Source organism: Ambystoma mexicanum, chromosome 6q, assembly GCF_040938575.1.
Source record: "Ambystoma mexicanum isolate Mex_15411 chromosome 6q, UKY_AmexF1_1, whole genome shotgun sequence".
Taxonomy (NCBI): domain Eukaryota; kingdom Metazoa; phylum Chordata; class Amphibia; order Caudata; family Ambystomatidae; genus Ambystoma; species Ambystoma mexicanum.
In genome coordinates this window covers 1,126,000,572-1,126,019,015 of record NC_090937.1, presented here as the reverse complement: position 1 = coordinate 1,126,019,015, position 18,444 = coordinate 1,126,000,572, and the positions used below count along the sequence as shown (strand labels likewise).

Genomic DNA, 18,444 nt, shown 5'->3' with positions numbered 1-18,444 from the left:
CCTTAGCCCTACTAGGCACCTTGATCGCCATCAACAGCTACTTTCAGGTAAGGGACACCTTACTTTGAGTCTCGCCACTGTGATGTTTTGCCACTCTTACATTTTCCCTCTCAGAGAATTCCCATTATAGGTTTGCTACTTTAAACTCACCCCTGCGATATTTTGCCACACTTGCATTTTGCCTCCCAGAGTAGCCTCTGTCATGTTATTTTATCTTTCTTGATGCTTTTCTACAAGAAAGAGCCCTTCACCTCACTCCTCTGGCTCATTTAACCCAGCTCCATCCTCCGCGCCCACTGCCCGCCCTTGCTGCAGCCTATTGGTGTTCCAGCAGGTCACGTGACTAGGAACACCATAACTGAAGATCTCTCTGTGGGCAGCAGTCGACGAAGGGCAGAAGATAAGGGCAATTTTCCTCTCTGTTTGCCTGTTCACCTGGTGCGTTAGCCCTACTAGGCACCTTGATCGCCATCAACAGCTACTTTCAGGTAAGGGACACCTTACTTTGAGTCTCGCCACTGTGATGTTTTGCCACTCTTACATTTTCCCTCTCAGAGAATTCCCATTATAGGTTTGCTACTTTAAGCTCACCCCTGCGATATTTTGCCACACTTGCATTTTGCCTCCCAGAGTAATTCCTAATATATAAGCTTGCTACTCTGAATCTCGCCACTGTGATATTCTTACCACAAATGCATTTTGCCCCTGGAGTCTTCCCAATATAAGTGTGGTTCATTGGCACGGGTAGTATAGCTCAGTGAAAGGCGCTCATCTTGGAAGCAAGACGACACAGAGCAACACTGGTATGAATCCCAGGTCCATGCTTAGAAACCGTTTCGGTATTAAGTGCGTTATACAAAAACGGTTATAATTTGCCATATAGGCGCTGACTCTGCAATGGTGAAGTGTTTTGTCTTTCTGCAAATGGACAATATCTAACGGTGAGATATATACATCAACTAGTGGGCACCAGGCCAAGACTCCTAGTGGACCTAGCCAAAGATATCTGACATTACTGTTAGAGAGGAACATTTCAGTGACAGCAGAGTATCTGCCTTGACTAGAAAACACAGCAACAATTTGGAACTTAAGAATCCTGCGAGATGCCAGTGATTGGAAACTGCAGGGAGGTCTTCCTACGGTTGAATATTTGGGGACCGTACAGCACAGATGTGTTTGCCTTTGGGATGGGAGGATAGCTCTGGGACAACGTGCTCGTCTTGGAAGCAAGACGACATTGAGCAACACAGGTTCGATCCCCGGGTCCGCGCTTAGAAACCTCTGGGTATTAAGCGAGTTATAAATAACCTATCATATCATATCAAGAGTAAGCCTTCCCTCCTTTCACTATGATCACTTGTACACTATCCTTTCCCAGAGCTAGAGGGGTCCTTATTACCCCATTTTGGGCAACACAACCTTGGTTCCCAGAACTCTCAGCAGGGATGCCAATGTGGCTGCCACTGATGCCACAGATACTGCCTTCACCAGATGGACCTGAACGGGTCACTGACCTTGTTAGCATGGATGATTTTCAGCGTGTTTGGAGGAAGCCAGGTCTTTCAGAGGAAGCCAGTCACTTCCTCCGGAGCACATTGTCCCTTGAGCATTCTTAGCGCATGCCAGGCTGCAAGGTATTATGAACGCCGCAGACTGGTCAGGGTACTTGATCTTTAAGAAATTCTACTTCAACCTTGTCGGGCAAATTGATAGTAAGCTTTAAACTAACATAATATGAACATCCGGGCTTGCCATATAATTTAGGATGTTCATACTAACGTTCAGGAAACTCATGATTCTAGTAAATACACACAGGTCAAGTATTATCCCGCCCTCACAAAAGTGAGAAATTGATGCATGCCATTATCAATGAGTAACATGTGAGCATTTGTATAGCAATTGGATTTATCGGAAAAGAAACGTACAGTACAACGTTTTTGGCATCCATCACTAGAAGTAGTTAATCATTATTGCTATCGGTGAGTAACTGTGACCTTGAACAACCCATCCAATTTTAGTTGTAACTGTAAGTCTGACTATTCTGATTTCAGGAACGAAGGTGAAATCGGCATCGCCGAACTTAAGTTGGCTGATGTTGAGGAAGTCCATAACGTGCATAGGAGTTAAATAAACTAAATGACACCGAAGATGCTCTGAGTGGACTGTGATTGGAGGAGACTGTCACATGTTTTTATTGTTAAACTACCAATTTCCCCTGGGCGTTCTTGTAAAATATTGTTAAATATTAACAATAAACGTGTATGCACATTTTCAATGCTGCTGTTCTCTGGCATTAATGATGGAGAAGCATCATACTTTGTCTCCATAGAATCATGACTTTCCTGAAAATTAGCATGCAAAATCTGCATTCTTGGATACTGGCAGTTTAGTAAATAAGTATTAATGCACAATCTGTGCAGTTTTTCTACACAGCTGGTTAAGGAAATCGGTGTTTTGCAATGTATGGGTATCACACAAGCATCATTGCTTCAGAGAAACACATCCAGAATAAAGGGTCTAAAAAGCACGAGTCTGCTGTAAATGCTTTATATCGAAGTTGAACTTCCTCAGGACGAATATTAAACAGAAAGTCCTACCTAGGTTACCTCCAACCACTATAAAAATATGCGCCTCACTGATCCGCAGTTAAGTACAAAAGAACGCTACTTCAGTAAGTTGTACTGGGCACAGAGGAACTCAGATGTCATGCTGTGAAATTGCCAAACAGAATATTTTCCCTGACACAATTCCTGGGATCACGGACGTAGAAAAGGGACAAAAAGTATAAAATATATATCCGGAAGTGCCATCACGAGCGGACATCTTTAAATTCATTATGGTCTACTTTTTTTCCAATCCCGGGATCAAGGTCTTGCCAAAGCATGTACTGTGCACGGTTCGTGGTTAGCAAACTGTGCATAATTTCACAGTGTAAAGGCAGCACGCGTTACTTATTTTGATCAAATGAAGTGTTTTAGAATAGTAAATATACGCATAAACGGTTAATATTCTTTCTGAAGTTCGGTACATTGTATACCGGTCTTTCAACACATCCTAAAAGTCCTCTGCCGCGCTTGCGCAGTGGCGGTTAAAAGGAACCTAGGAGGTAAACGCGACCAAGAGGAATAGAAACTGAGCTAAGAGAGGGCGTGGCCACGAAAGCAAGGCGGGGTTAAGGCTAATGTCAGAGAGTAAGGGGCGGGGCACAGTGCGGCTAGGCAAATAACTATCAATAATATAGAGGGGGCTAAGAGAGGGCGTGGCCAAGAAAGCAAGGCGGGGTTAAGGCTAATGTCAGAGAGTAAGGGGCGGGGCACAGTGCGGCCAGGCAAATAACTATCAATAATATAGAGGGGAGGCTGAGCAAAAATCTTTTAGAGTGGGGGTACGGACAAAGTGCTGCACAACACTGGGGCTAGACTGAGCTAGCTTAAGAATAAAGGTGAGGGTCAGTAGAGTTTAAGCAGACCGGTTTACAACCAGCTAAGCGCGAGAAATCGGAGTTCCAAGTGTGACAAAAGTAAACGGGGGATATGTGTGAGGAAATGGCGTCGCTCTGAAAGCAGTGGCGAAAATGGCATAAGAAGCTTAGAGTGCAGCAGGATGTCGTGGGTGTGAGCCGGAGGACTCCAGGGAAAGGGCGGAGCACCGTGTGAGTGGCTAGAAGGAGGCGGAGCGCCGAGGCTACCAGGCTGATGGTCCTTCTCGATAATCAGTACCCAACCTCTGCAGAGCTCCGCTGCCCTTGCAACGCTATGCCCTCCCACGGCTGACTGTGAGAACACAAGGTAGGTTGCGCGTTCATTTTTTTAACCTGCGTATCTTCATAGAGCGTACATTGGCTGTAAAAGGTACAGCGCTTATCGCAACTGTAGTGGAACTGTGACCTACCTGCATTGGAAACGGTTGCCAAAAGCATCACTAAATTGCTGCTGTTTATTCCCGGCCAGTATCCAATTGAGTAACAAACACGTGGATCTTCTCCCACCCCCCAAAAATGCCCTTTGTGAGTTTTAGGAAGTACTCGACGATTCTCAACTAATGGGATAGTGTAGATGATCAGCTCCGTGGCTGCCTGTGTGTGCAATTTAATGATTCACGGCTACGTTGTGCAAGAGGCAGCAGCAATTAAAGTAATTGCTGAGGAACTCGCCCCTGTCCCGGACACTGAGAATAAATTACCTTAGTTGTTTTTAAAAATGTACTGTTTTATTTTGACACTACGAAGTTTCATTTGTTTTTTGAGTGGCCAATACACAGTAGCATCCAGCGGGTCAGGAGAGGGTGCGAGCTATGGACAACATTTTTTTTTTTTTTTTTGTTTGTTTTATTTTTTAATGGGAGTAATCGGGTTCTCCCAATGCGTGGTCAAAAAAGGTAGCAAGACCTACCAAACCATCTTTGTGGGCTGCCATGCCTCATTTCGACGATAACACTAGTAATTTTTTCTTCTGTTTCTGTTACCAAAAGTTTTATGTAAACTGCAATGCAATAAAATAAATCAATTTGTAAAATGGAGATGTAAATGTTATCCCAGTATTGAATCGAGCAAGTGTACCTGAACTAATGCAGTAAGATTTTGGCTGGTGCTTGACTGTACCCATTTTTTTTTTTTAAATAATGGGTCAAAAATGTGGATTTCACAGCAACAATTTTAGAACAAAAATTATACTAATATCGACTTTACGCTCTGCTCTACGGGGCACGCATGTAAAAATTCAAATGGGTACCAGGTCACCAACAGTAACCAGGAGCATTTTGTACCGTATTGATGCTGGCTGTCCTCATGGAAATATCAGGAAGCCTATCTCATTTATTTATTCACATTTGTTGAGCGCACAGCAGACCGAAGGCATCGTGGCGCTTGTTACAGTGTTGCTTATACTTAGTTACATACAGTAATTTAAAATATCCCAGCATTGCTCCACTCTCAAGCAGTTTCTTCCCAAACGAGATCTGCCCCCCCTTTCATGCTTTTTGTGTCCAAAGAAAGTAATGAGCCTGGTCTCAACAGTACATGCTGCCATTGCTCCTGTAAAGCACGCTCTTTTTTTATTTTTTATTTTCCATGTCATTTTTTTATTAACATTTTCAGTGTAATGACACAAAACAACCCCATTGCTGAGCCCCAGAGGATGGCCAAAGAACTTTTTTTGTGTTTTAAAATGAAAAATTGCACATAGAGCACGCTCTGTGTTTCAGTCCCCCATTCCCCTGATTGGCACCTCCTCTCCATATCATGATCCATCCCACGGCAGCCCTCTGCCGGCAAGGGTTCCAAGACAAAGGTCGGCTCCAACAATAGCGGCTCCAAACTTGTTTCAATAGGGGAAGCCAGCGCATCAACCGATAGCAACTAAAAAAAAGTAAGTGTGGCAGGGGTGGGGAGTAAAGCAATCGCTCTACTCCAGAAAGCGCTGCCACTCTACATTACCTTACCAAAAACATAGACTGCCAGGCGAACATCACCTACGTCACTCCTACTTAGAACTGTGACCCTCAGCCTACATCTATTGAGAGAGGATTGTAATTTTTGCCTTGCGTCGCATCTAGACATATTTGTGCTTTGTTAGAAAGTTCCACACTTGCATAGAATTGTGAGGGTTAGTAAGTACCACAGTAGATAATTGTGAACATTGGCCTGCGCTGTACCCATACAGAATTGTGAATGATAGCAAGTACCACACTGAGATGGAATTGTGAACATTAGCCTGAGTCGCATCTAGATAGAAATGTGAATGTTAGCATGTGCCACACTTGGATGGAATCGTGATTGTTGGCATGTGCCAGACTTAGATGAAATTGTGAACATTAACCTGCGCTGGACCCAGACAGAATCGTGAATGATAAGATTGTGAACAATAGCCTACGTCACAACTTGATAGGATTTTGAATGTCAGCCAGTGCCACATCTAGACTACAGTGGGAATACTATCTAGGCCAGATTTAGATAGAATGTCAACGATAGCTTGCTTCACATTTAGATAGGATTTTCAAAGGTGGGCCAGTGCCACATTTGGATACAGTTGCGAATATTGGTGGGCGTCATATATAGAAAGGTTTGTGAATATTAGCCAGTACCGGATCTAGATAGAAATGCAGAGATATTCATTCACGCGCCACATCTAGAAAGAACATGTACATTTAGCACAACACTTCTAGACAGCGATGCCAATAACCAACCCGCTAACAATTTCACCCCTCTGCATACACCTCTCAAACTCTAACCAAACAAAACCTTATAGCACAACAGACTGCACAAACTCCACTACACCGCAACAACAAAAGAAACCACACATAGTCTCGCGCGACAGCTACCGACCAGAAAGCACCCCAAGCTCAGCGAACTGTGTTAACCGAACTGAAGCTGCCAACAGCACATCACTGCTCTCTTGCACTTTTCCTGCTCGTTCCCACTAACTCGCCACCCTTCCCTTTTCAGATCCACTAGGGGACCACTCCGGTGGTGATCGTGCGCGGTACAAATATCCTTAACATTAACTCCAATGTCTTCTTTACATTGGAGAAAGTATTTCATTTCTGTCCCCTCAAACATATATGATATGGTATTTATAACGCGCCTATACAGTGTTTCAAGGCGCAAAGTCCCAGAGTCTGCGACAACCCCCCCCCCCCCCTCCTTCCATCTCTGGAACCCCTTCCTAACCCCTGGTTGTAGGATTGTGGATTGCCAAATATAGGGGTGCACGGGGAGGGAAATATAGTAATTTGGGCACACTTTGCTAACCTGTCCCAGGCCTCCCCCACCACAGAGAGTGTAACACTGGTGTACATATTTTCTGGCCTATCTCCTTTCGGTTTCCATTACACTTTTGCCAAGTTCCCTCCCGCTACTGCCATACTTTCTCCCAATCATCCCTCAGCCAGTCCCTGACCGCTCTCACCTGTGCCGCCTGGTGGCAAACTCGAAAATCCGACTGTCCCAGTTTCTCCCCACCCCTAGGCATCAATTTGACTCGCCTTGCTAGACTAGCTGTTTTCTGGTTCCACACTTATCTCCCTGCGCACTTCTGGAACGCTCAGTAGAAGGACGGGGGAACCCATATCGGGAGGGTCAGAAATGAATACAACACATGGGGAAGGATTACCATCTTGTGCACATTAATTCTGCCCATCCGTGTTAAATACAACAGGCTCCCAGTCCACCAATTCTCTCCAGGAGGGATGGGTAGTTGGCTGCGTAGGGCGTCCCCAATGTATTAGTGAGGTTAACCCCCAGGTATTTTATAGACTTCTCCTGTCTGTACAGGAATTCTGTCCTCAGTTCCTTCTGTCCTCAGTTCCTGTTCCCTTGAAGAGGGAATCGTCAGGTTGTTGGAATTTATTTTAAGTCCCGCTGCTTCCCTGAACCTTGTCATCTCCCCCTCCAGGGCTTCTAGAGACTTTTCTGGGTTTTGTAGGGTTAGCTGCATGTCGTCTGCGAAGGCCACGATTTTGTGTTCCCTCACTCCAAAGGGGATTGTAGATCTTTATTGGCCCTCACTGCTTCCAGAAGAGGTTCCAAGTGTATGGCGTACAATAATGACGAAAGAGGACACCCCTGCTTTTGTTTCCCTCTGGACCCGGATGGTAGGCATTAATTGGCTATTTATTGCCAAGCAGAATGAGGGGTTTTGCTAGTTAGCCCTCACTTTAGAGTGCGAAGGGACTTTGAACCTGAGACTGAATACATTTGGGAGATTTGTTATGAATGAGGAGAGAACTATGCCTTTTTAAAATAGCACATTGGTTATTGTTGGCACATTGACTCCTATAATCATCTGAAACTACGTCTCTGATGTATAGGTTTTCTGTACATATTTTATTTTGTTTTTCATTTTTATTCAGAAATGGAAAATGGAAACATTGCACTCGCTTCTTTTTGTAAAGGTTTTAAAATCTTCATAAACCAAATGCAAATAAAAAGAAGAAAAAAAATAGGGCGACCAGGTATGGGATTATAGCCTCCCTGAAAGTTTATATAAACCTCCCTATGTAAACCCATCGGGCCCTGGGGATTTATTAATTGGCAGAAAATGATGCACCTCCTCACTTATCTCCTGTCCCAATACCTCTCTTTCTTGTTGGGTTATTTGTGCTACCCTCTTATCCGTTAGGTACTCCTCTGTTCCCTTTCTGACACCCCTTCTGTGCTGTATAGGCGGGAGTAAAATTTTCAAAATTCCCGGGATATTTCTTCAGTGTGCGTACTTGCACACCTATCCTGTAATCTAACTCTCATTATCGTTTTGGCTTTTTCTTCTCTTCGCAGCATCTTTGCTAACATCCTATCAGCCTTATTTGCTTTGACATAGTACCTTTTTGTTTGAGAAAGGCTAATGAGCGTTCCACTGCCTTGGCCTCTATCCGCTCTAATTGTCCCCTTATTGCCCTATACTCCCTCTTCGTCTCTCCCCTCGATCCCACCCCCCATTCTTGCCATTTATCTCCTTTAATTTGTCCTCCAGGTCCCTTTCTACTTTCCTTAGCTCCCTGTCCCTCCGTGATTTACATGCAATGATCCTGCCCCTTATTGCGGCTTTAAATGCGTCCCACCGAATCTGTAGAGGGGTATCACCTTCTCCATTGTCCTAAAAAAAAAAAAAATCCCCAATTCCTTCCCTGATCTCGTCCCTCAGTGTTCTACCCTTCAACAGATAGGAGGGGTACCGCCATTTCCACACTACTGGGGGTCCTCCCTTCCTTGCTAACTTCAATGTAATGGGTGCATGGTCAGAAATGGACATGGCTCCCACCTCCAAATCCATGACCCGGCCCAGTAGAGACCGGGAGGACCAGATGTAATCGATCCTGGATGACGAGCGATGTACATGGGAGAAGGTGTACCTTTCCCTTTCCCTCCTTACGTTAGTCAGTCCCACTCTGTCCATTTTCCCTACCAGTTCCTTGGAGGGCTTGCCCTGTGTTCCTGCTTGCTACTTTTATCTTTCCCGTTGTCCCAGGCCATGTTGAAGTCCCCCGTGAGTATTATTGGATCCTTTGCAAATTTGTCTAGCCTATTCAGTGAGGTCTGAAGGAAGTGGTCCTGTCTCGAATTAGGGGCATACACTGTGGCTACTGTGTACCCTTCTCCCCTCCCTTTAACATCTATTGCTAAGTATCTGCCCTGGGAGTCTCTTTCCATCCCCTCAATTGTAAGGTCGAAGTTATTGCTACGTGGCATGAGACCCCTCCCTGCTTTGATTTCTCATTTGCCTGGCCTTTGAGTGTGACAATGTCTGTTCACTCCCTCCTTAAAAATCTTTCCAGCTTTTTCCTCTTTACCGGGGAACTAATACCATTGATGATCATGCGGATCACCTTCAGGCCTTTCCGTTCAGACCCCATTATGAAGTTGGTTGCTTGTGCTTAACCTCCTCCTTTGCTCCCGACCATCCCTCCCACCCCCATTATACCCAAGGGTCGAACCAGCCTTTGGCCCCCCTCGAATTGCCCTCCCCTTCCCAGCGCGTTCACCTGCAGGTGCTCCCATACCAAGATTACCCATTCCACCCTATCCCTCCCACTGGGGCTTCAACATTTCCCCTCTCCTTGCCCTCCCCAGGCTTGGATCAAATCGGTTCGCCCCAGGAGTACCTCTTCGTGTTGACTCCCTTGCTTCTTCCTTGTGGGTGGACAGGCTACCTCTTGCTGTCCTCGCATCACTGGGACTTTCAACTGGGGTTGGTAGCCCCCCCCCCCTTCCTACCCCCTTTTTGGGTCTTGCTGTCGACCATTTCCAGCTCCTTGGTTCAGGCTGGCCCTCTTGGCTCGCTTGTGCTCTGGTCTTCTATCCCCATAAGTTTCGCTCTTTCATACGAGCCGATCCTTCTCTGCTTCCCCAGCCATTCAAAAAGTACTCCAAAAGGAAACGTCCATCTATATCTAATATCCTTGTCTGTTAGCACCTTCAAGACCGGAGCCATTTGCCTTCTCTTGTTATTTGAGCCAAATCTTGAAATTGAAGAATGACCGCTCCATTGTACGTTTATTTGGGAAGCCTTCCTTGCTGCGATCAAAATCTTCTCCTCCTGGTATAATCATGAAGTGCCACCAGGACGTCCCTCAAACGGGCCCCTTCTCCGATCTTCGTGGCCCTACTCTATGCACTCTGTCCACACGTATGTCGGCTGGGCTCTCCGTGTCCAGGAGATTGCTAAATACATGCTGGACCGCCTCCCTCAAGTCCTTTTCCAACACCTCGGGCATGGTCTTAATACGAATATTCTACCTATTTTTCAGGTCCTCTGTCTGGAGTTCCAAATGCTGGGTGGCGACCACCAGCTGTTCATGAGCTCTTCCGTTAGGCTATTGTCTTGGGCCTTTTGAGGGGGGCGGTGGGCAGAGTCTTTTCCCCTTGATTTGGACATTGTGGGTGCGCCCATCCTCTTTTCCGGATACAGTCTATGTGCTGCTCTAACTGGTTCTTGTCTCTTTGTCCTTGCCCCTGACCATATGCCTTTTGGTTGATCAGATGGGTATGGATGTTCACAGTAAATGGACAGGAGCCCCTCCTATGTTTCCCCCCCCCCCCACTGCCCCCTCTTCTTCAATCTTGCAGTTATCTGGTCGGCACTACTGCAGCAGTGTTTTCTGCTCGTTGTCCCTTTTCCTGCTAGCCAGTTCTTATTTACTTTCTCCCATATGTTGGTGGAGGGAGGGGAGGAGCTATGGTGAGGCGACGCCGTTTGCCTGATTATATAGGTTTTATCCCCCTGGCGGGTCTGCCGTGTCTTACCCCCGTTCACCTCTGTCCCAGGGGGATAGACTCCCGGCTGCCGTCCGCAGGTTGCCTGCCCCTCGTTGAGGACGCTCTGCTTTCTCCTTGCCGGTTTGCAGGTATGCCTTCCCCACTCACTGAGGGCCTCCCTTTTTTCCCCACAGCCGTCCTTTACCTGGGAGGAGGACGGGCGTTGTCCTCTGTTTACATTTCACACGCGGAAAGTTCCTCTATTAGACTGGTCCTCGGCGAGTGCGCAGAACTGCATTAGGCGGTCGGACTAAGCTGCCCTCTGTGCTTGGTCGCTCCTCTGTTGGGCCCTGGCTCGGGCACTGCTCCACTGGAAATGTGCATTGATCTTCTTTTGCAGCGCTGGATGGTGCCAAGGGGTCTCAACTCTCCTGGGGACTGGCACTATTGAAGTCAATGCCTGGGGAGGTCAATTTGGCTTCAGATCTTGCCTTGATGATCCCGGGGTTCAGGAGAGCATCAGCTACGGTGCTCTCCACCCGGCGGCCATCTTGGAAATCGCAGTAAACATAAAAAAAAAATGGTTTTATTGTGCATTGAGCTTTAAAACAAGTTAAAACCTTACACAAATTCATCAAACATAATAACACTAAAAACAATTACTAAAACATACATTTCATAAAAGAACATGCAATACAATGTAATGTTCGAATGGGATTTAAAATAAAGTGGTTGCTGGGGTTAGTGCAAGTAGTCTATGGCACTGTTATGGCTAAGCGGTTTGGTGGTGTGTGTTTACTTTTCCCATGTGATCTAGCAATCTTGTGCTGATGTGTCTACTGTGATAAGGTTGTCTATGTGCTTTTGCGTAGGGCTAATGTGGAGTACTACTCTCTTTCCCTTTCTCTTCTATTCAATTGTTTGCGCACTGTAGTCACTGTGCCACTAAGCACGGACGAGACATTGTTTTATATATATCTTGATTTGGTCATAGGTCGCTTGTTTTGAGTGGCTGCTGATGGATAAATGTTTGTTTGCAGTGGTGAGTTTGTCTGAGACTATATACATAGTAGCGCCAGCATTTTTGGAGTGATGGGTCTTTTGGGGTTTTGTTGAGGCTTTCTCAGGTTCCTGTTTGGGGGGAATATTACTTGTTGTTCACGACTTGTACTTGTTGCACTGTCTAGATGGAAAGTTTATACCTTTTAAATTGGGCACAGCTTTCTGGAGGGTGGTCATGAATAGGTCTAGTTTTGTATATATTGTAACTCATAGTGGGCTAATTGCTGTTGGGCTCTTTTCTGTTCAATTTACTTGTATCTTTGTGTCTTTTTGTTTGTCTGTTTAGCAGGTGTGTGTTGTTTTTTGCTCTGACTAGATTATTCATTGTCAATTGCTTATTGTTCATCATTTTGATGTAATGCACTTTATTGAGGTCATGTGAATGGTGATTCTGCTGATTTTTGCTTTAGAGGGAACTAAAGTATGGGTTTATTGACTATTTGTACTTGGAATGTTAAAGGTATGAGGTGTCCTTCTAAAAGGAAAAAAATTCTATCCGGATTATGGAGGGAAAAGATTGATGTGGTTCTATTTCAAGAGACACACCTTGAGGATGGCACTGAGAACCTCCTTACTAATTCTAGATATACGAAGGTGTGGTTGAATGGTTATTCTACTAATTCACGAGGAGTTGGAATTTTGGTTAGAAGGGAGTTGGGTGTAAGTATTGATAAGATCGTTATGGACGATGCAGGTCGGGTCATTTTAGTTGATTTGAAGATAGGCTGTTTACAATCGGCTCAGTTTATGGCACATGTGTAGTGGGGGGTCTCTTTTTTGATACTGTAACTAAACTTCTGGCTGACATGAGGGGAGAAGTAATCATTTTAGGTGGGGATTTCAATTGTGTTATGGACTTCAAATTGGATAGATCTTCGGCGTGCTCCTTTACTGGCCACAGATCTAGTAGAGACTTTTGTGATTTTGTGGATACCTTTGATTTGATTGACTCTTGGAGAGTCTTGCATCCGAAGACAGAGTATTCATTTTACTCTCCGGTTCATGATTCCTTTTCAAGGATTGACTATTTACTTATATCAGATCATATGGCTGAGACGATAATCAAAGCTAGAATGTGTGAGCGGCATCTTTCGGATCATTCTCTAGTTTTGGTTAGATTGTGTCTTGCTCCGCACTCTCCGGATTCTGCTAGGTAGAGGCTAAAACCATTTGTTCTGAAAGAGGAAAAAACATTACAATCGCTTTCTGGTTTTGTGTCAGAATATTTTGCTGTAAATAAGGGCTCGGCTGATAGTTTAATGGTTTGGGATGCGTTTAAGGCTTCAGCTAGGTGTGAATTGATTACTTGGACATCTAGAGTGAGGAAGGAAGGGGAGGCAAAAATGAGAGATCTTGAGCTGGATCTGGGTAAATCACAATCGGCTTATGCTCGTACTGGATCAGTGAGGGATTGTTTAAAGATGGAAAGGTTGTATGAGCAGTTGCGTCTGGAGTCTGAGATTCAAGCAGACCGTGGGACTTGTTTAGAATAAAAACGCTTCTGGGAGAGAGGGGATTCTGGGGGTAAATTGCTTGCGGATAGGTTGAAGTGTTTGTGCGAGAGGTCTTTTGTCCAGAAAATAAAAGATGAGTCTGGTAGGATTATTCTGAAAAGGAAGGATATTGGTGAGTGTTTTCGCAATTATTATGAATTGTTATACTCTGAAGAGCATGTGCTGTTAGAAAGTGATCTGATGGAGTTCTTTGATAAGATTGAAGTTCCTTGTCTGTCTGAGGCCAGAGAATTTCTGGATGCTCCTATTTTAGTGGAAGAGGTGATAGAGGCCATTATTGAAATGAAGTCTGGTAAGTCACCTGGCCCAGATGGACTGCCGACTGAGTTTTACCAATCTTTTGCTGAGCAGCTAGCTCCAGAATTATGTGAACTCTATAATCGGTTTCTTATGGAGGGTGTTTTATGTCCTTCAATGAGGGAGGCAGTGATTACGGTAATCCCCAAGGAGGGGAAAGATGCATCAAATTGTTGTAATTATCGCCCCATTTCACTTTTGAATGTGGATGCAAAATTATTTACGAAAATTTTGACTTCCAGGTTGGATAAATGGGTTTGTTAATTGGTAGGTCTCAAGTGGGTTTTATGAAGCAACGCCATGGATATGATAATATTAGGACTCTCTTGGATATTTTGAATTTGTCATCCTCAGGAATTGATGATTTGATTTTCATATTTCTTGACGCGGAGAAGGCATTTGATAATGTGGCTTGGGCTTTTTTAAATTTTACTTTGGTTAAGATGGGTTTTGGTCCCCTATTTATAAATGCTGTTGGGGCATTACAGTTGGGTATTAGTGCAAAGGTCTGGGTGAATGGGGTACTTTCATCTTCTTTTAGATTATTTAAAGGCACACGTCAAGGATGTCCACTATCACCTTACCTTTTTAATTTGGCTCTTGAGCCATTTTTGTCATATATTCGGCAGTCGGATTGCCTATCCGGTTTTATAGTTGGTGAAGTTGAAGGTTTTGGCGTATGCTGATGATATAGTTATTGTTCTTAGTAATCCTGTAGAGGGGGGGAAACCTCTTGAAGAATATGATTTCTGAGTTTGGTGGGCTCTCAGGTTATAAAGTTAATTGGGAGAAGACGGTTGTGTTTCCAGCTCGAGACGCTCAGGTGTGTAGACGATTATTAGATTGGAATTGTAAATGGGGAAAACTGTAGGGTGAAATATTTAGGTGCCTTTTTGTCTAGAGATGTGAAAGGTATGGCGGAGTTCAATATAGATAAAGTTCTGGAAAGCATGAGGACTATGCTCCGTAGGTGGCGTGGACTCTCTTTATCCATCTGGGCAAAAGTTAATGCTATTAAAATGGTGCTCCTACCTAAGGTTCTGTACATTATTCAATCGCTACCTTTTAAGGTTTACGAAAAAAGTTTTGGGCCGTGTGGCTCGGGTCTTTCAGGAGTTTCTATGGGGAGTTTCAAGGAAACCAAGGATACCCAGGTATTTAATAGTTAGGAGTGTACATGAGGGATTTTGGTTATCCTAACATTGAAAATTACTACAAAAGTTTTTTTGATTAAAAAATGTATATCGTATTTCTCGTTGAATGAATCAGACATTCCAGTTTGGGCTCAGATAGAAGAGTTTAAGATGAGACCCTTCCGAATTGAATCACTGTACTCTCTTGGAAAGTTATCTAAATCGGTCAGTACATTGCAGGCTGTCCATGCTTCCAAAGATGCAGTCACATCATTGATTGTAGGTGGAGGGCAGGGACTTCATTTCTATGGGGAGGCCTCCATTTGGCAGAATCCGGGGTTGCAGATCAATAATAAGATGCTATGCTGGAGGAGTTGGATGAACAAGGGTATATTACTTATTAGAGACATGGGATGATGACGGTATGATATCTTTTGAGTCTCTGAAGCGGAAGTTTATGCTACATAATAGGGAAATGGGGAGATATAGATTGTTGAGAGATTTGATTTCTGAGAGAGTATTAATGCTTACTGACCCTTTGTTACAAAGACCAGAAAGGTGTAGTTTTATTGTAGTTGCGCCTCGTGCAGTGTCTAGTTATTTGAGGTTGTTCCCGGTAGAAGAGAAATTTAGATCTTCATGGAATGCTCTTCGGCTTATGTGGTGTGCTCAACTGGGTGGAGATATTTCTATGCAGGATTGGGAGGTTTTATGGAAGGTTCCAGTTAAGATGAAAATTGATCTAAATTTACGATATATTCAACAGAGGATTTTGGGGCGTCTGTTTTGGACTCCAGTTAAAATGCACAGATTTGGCTTAAGGGAGGATAGTATGTGTTGGAGTTGTTCTACGGAGGAAGGCACTTTGCTTCACATGTTATGGAATTGTTCGAGGGTTAAAGGTTTTTGGAGTGAGGTTTTGGATAGAGTTGATTTGGTCGGGAACATCTCTTTTCCAAGGACACCATCATGAGTTCTTTTTGAAATCATCAGTGGGCACTCGTCACTTTAGCTATGCGACTGTGTTAGGTTAATGAGGTGTTTTTGGTGGCGACTCGTCAAATTTTACGCCTCTGGAAGACGAGAAAGAAACCAAGTATTGATGAATGGTTATCGTAGGTGCAGTTGCTGTCAAGATTTGAGAGGATTAAGTATTATGCTTTACATAAAGAAGAATTTTATAAGGAACAGTGGGAGGCTTTTAATGAACTCTATGTGTGAATTAAGTGCTGATGGGCGATGGTTTTTGTTTCACAGTGGTTAATTTACTATTGTGTTCTTTTTATTGTGTTTGTCTTGTGTTTTGTTTTTTTTTCTCTCGTTTTCCTCTGATTTTTTGCTAGTTATCATTTCAAATTAGGTTTGTTGCGATTAGTAGAGATAATTGATAGGTATTTATTCCGTACTATTTGTATCAACTTGTATAATGCTTTTTTCGTTTTTTTTTGTCGTTTTCTTGTTATCATAATTGTTGTTTTGGAATGATATGTATTTCTTTTGATAAATCTTTAAATAAAGTTGTCAAAATAAAGTGGTCCAATGCAATACGTTCCTATTCTGCCGTCCACCCCAATCTCTATTCTACCAGCTTAATCCTGGCCAGAAATTGAAGTAATCTGTTGTATCTTGCTCCCCAGCAAGATGTGCCTGGATCAGAGATGACAAGGAGCAGGAACTAGGCTGACCCAGGTAGGCACAAACGGATAAGATGCTTTATTCTCTTTGTTACATAGATACAGTTCATAAGGTGGGAGAGAATGTCTTCAGCATCTGCCCTGGTCCCTATCCATGCTCCCATGTCCCAACCGTCACTTTTTAGAATCCCCAGGCCTTCCGCACTCCACATTCTACCTACCATTCTATGAGGCCAAGTTGACACTCAGAGAGCCATCAACATTCATTCAGGATACACCATCTCCTTCCTTAAAAACAAACAACAAAAAGATGACACCCACTCACAATGCCAGAACTGACCAACACAACGATACAAAACTCTGTTTACCCTGGCCTGCCACGCCAGGGTCTCAGTGTTGCCACCACTGAGCACATAACTTGACACACGGGGACAATGAAAACAAACCTACACTCTAAACCAGGGGTCCCCAACCTTTTTTTTCACAATGAGCAACATTTGCATATCAAATGTAATGGTGAGCAACACCCATTTTCCGACTGAACAAATCGACACTCAGTTGGCATACGAATGTTTGCAACTCAAATTAGAAATGAAATACACTTGACTGCTTATAGAAACTTTAATTTGCAGTACTTAATAGTTACTAGACCACATGCAATTCTACTAAAGGACCCTTGCAAAGTCTTTAACTTAATTTGACGTTAAGTGATTGTTTACAGGAACTGTTGAGAACATTGAGTGGTCAGTAGTACATTTTTAGAAACCTAGGACCACAAGTTGTTCAAAAATATAGTAGTAAATACTCATTAACATGAGTTTGAGGTTCTTGAGCAAAATATTTCAAAGAAATTTAGTGCAAATGTTTGGACAGTAAAATTGTTCACAAATGGAACAATGATTTTTAGGTGTCCTTTGGGGTTCTGACCAGGGATTTTCTGGGATCTTTAGTGGAAAATGGTGCACTCCTGAATACAAGGGCAGCAATACTGTTCCACAGTCATTGATCACTGTATTGTGGATGGGTTTTCTTCAAGAAGAGTGAACACTATCCTATTGAGTTAATTTTCCAATGGCCAGGGTAGGCACCACGAAGAAGATGTCCGACAGCCCAAGGGGCTGGTTGGCCTTGCCTAAGCCCGACACGGAGGCATTGGAAAGAATGCCTAAATCACAAGAAATTTATGATATTCCCTAAAAACTGTTAAATAGTTCAAAGGCCAAAAAGGGTCCGTTTGAGTCTTTGGTTGAAACTATCTGGGACAGAGCTATTGGCAAAAAGCATCCCCACGTTCAGAAGGTCCAGCTTTCCAGCTTATAGAAAGGGATGCCCCATGGTTCAATGTAGAATCTTGAAAATTCAACCACGATTTAATGAGTGGTGTATACATGGCTAGTAATATTTATAGTTTCAAAATGGTATATCAAAATTGCCAAAACACAGTAAAAAATATTGATTGAGGAGGACATGACATTGTTTTATGTCCAATGCAGTTGTCGAGACAGGCATTATGCCATCTCCTTGAACAAGTAGTTCTTGGGCTACCAGCCCCGCATGGTTATAGGCCAATTTCCTCAGAGACCTTGACCATATGATATTCTCCAAATGTTTGTTGCTCAAACTGGAAGAGTGACTCAAAGTAAAAATATCCTGAAGGCCTCTGAAACAGGTTTCAGGGGACGGCTTAGTACAGTGTACCACTGCTTCCCTCTGAGCACCATCATGGAGAAATACAGTAAGGTTAAGGGAGGGCGATTATTTTTGGGCTTTTTTTTTCCGTCAGATTTCGGAAAAAAATTTGATTAGTTTGATGGAAACCCAGTGTGGCATAATTTACACTTTATTGGGCTCCCTACGGTTTAGATCTTGATCAACTGTGATATGCAGATATCTCAGCATCTATCCGATGTACAAGATCAGGGAATTATACATTGTCCCCCCCCCCCCAATAAAGTTATTTCTTTCAGACATTGATTCTAGTACTTCTCTTACGCAAGTTAATCTACCGTCTATTCCCATCCTCTAAAAGGGTACATTTTATAGCATGCATGTTTATGTCAAAGACACAGCTATTTTGGACTTAACCCCAGCTGGTCTCCAACAGGGCCTGCTAA

The 18,444-nt window shown here is 43.7% G+C and overlaps 1 protein-coding gene across 2 annotated transcripts in view; it reads left to right on the top strand.

Moving 5' to 3' along the window:
* Nucleotides 1-3,319: 3,319 nt before the first annotated feature.
* Nucleotides 3,320-18,444, top strand: part of ATP10D (ATPase phospholipid transporting 10D (putative)) — a 2,065,840-nt gene continuing 2,050,715 nt past the window's right edge. The window contains exons 1-2 of one of the 2 annotated variants that reach the window (XM_069631715.1): nt 3,320-3,788; nt 16,334-16,385. The gene's annotated coding sequence lies outside the window, so the exon portion shown is untranslated. The remainder of the gene's footprint in view (nt 3,789-16,333; nt 16,386-18,444) is intronic. The other variant, XM_069631716.1, reaches the window with a different exon arrangement.